This window comes from Apaloderma vittatum, unplaced genomic scaffold, assembly GCF_000703405.1.
Source record: "Apaloderma vittatum isolate BGI_N311 unplaced genomic scaffold, ASM70340v1 scaffold13343, whole genome shotgun sequence".
NCBI classification, from domain to species: Eukaryota; Metazoa; Chordata; class Aves; order Trogoniformes; family Trogonidae; genus Apaloderma; species Apaloderma vittatum.
The window spans coordinates 47,080-47,350 of record NW_009706951.1 but is presented as its reverse complement, the minus strand read 5'-3'; positions in this window follow the sequence as shown (position 1 = coordinate 47,350).

Below are 271 nucleotides of genomic sequence, written 5' to 3'. Positions count from 1 at the left end.
CGTGGTCGCGGGTTGCCTTTACGTGCCCTGTGCAGGGATTTACAGTCACAGCTTTGAAGTTTCTGCGTTAACGCATGCAGGAGATGCAGCCGGTGGGCTGTGCGTGTTTGTGGCTGAGACTCGTGTTGTCGTACGCTCTTTGATACCCACATAGCGAGAATAATGCATGCGGTAGCACGGGATTTAAATGCAGGGGTGCAGGGGAGCAGCGCCAGACCAGCAGCGCAGCTCGGCAATAACGCAGAATAACGTGGGCAGGTTCGATCAGCTG